The sequence below is a fragment of the Leptonychotes weddellii genome, chromosome 13, assembly GCF_054177405.1.
Source record: "Leptonychotes weddellii isolate Sample4059 chromosome 13, ASM5417740v2, whole genome shotgun sequence".
Taxonomy (NCBI): domain Eukaryota; kingdom Metazoa; phylum Chordata; class Mammalia; order Carnivora; family Phocidae; genus Leptonychotes; species Leptonychotes weddellii.
Window position 1 is genome coordinate 78,673,837 of NC_138381.1, and position 748 is coordinate 78,674,584.

General features: G+C 33.2%; 1 pseudogene; it reads right to left on the bottom strand.

The window, feature by feature from the left end:
* Positions 1 to 389: 389 nt before the first annotated feature.
* The window catches only part of LOC102733587 (26S proteasome regulatory subunit 10B pseudogene), a 1,731-nt pseudogene continuing 1,372 nt past the window's right edge, over positions 390 to 748 (bottom strand).

Below are 748 nucleotides of genomic sequence, written 5' to 3' on the forward strand. Positions count from 1 at the left end.
AATGCTTTTGGAATTTACACATTAAACCACATGGACAGAAGGAGGAAAAGATGTGCTTTGTGACCTCATTCTTAGGAGCCATGATCCCATGTCTATGCTCCTAACCTAAAAGTACTCCCCCTCAAAAAGCTGTATTATAAACAAAATCTGCATTCTGTAGATAATGCTACCCTTCTGCATACTGCATAGCTCTTTAAACATTTTTGATTATTTTTTTTTACTATTTCAAACTACTTTTAATGTTTTACAAAATGCTCACACAGCAAATACGAAAAGCTTTAACATAGTCTTATAACTTCTGCTGCAATAAATGCAACATTAACAAACATACAAATTTCTTCTGTACCAATCTTAAAAGTAGAATTACTGAATTACTAATTTTTACAATGTTATTCATACTTATTTTTATTCATATGTATTTAATGAGATCATTGCCAATACATACATTATTTTCCTTAACTTTATTTTTACATTAAGCCCGGTATCTGTCATGCAGCCATCAAAAACCTTCCAGAAAATTACACAGGTTTGTAGTCCAATTTAGACTCTAGCTTCTTAGAATCAGCCACTTTTCTGACTGCTTTCATGAAGTCTTCCTGTACTACAAAATCATGATCAGCACGAATTGCAAACATACCTGCTTCAGTACAAACATTTCTCAGGTCTGCTCCATTAAAGCCATCTGAAAGCTTCACAATTGCTTCATAATCTATTTCACCATGCTTTGTAATCGGACCTGCATGGATTT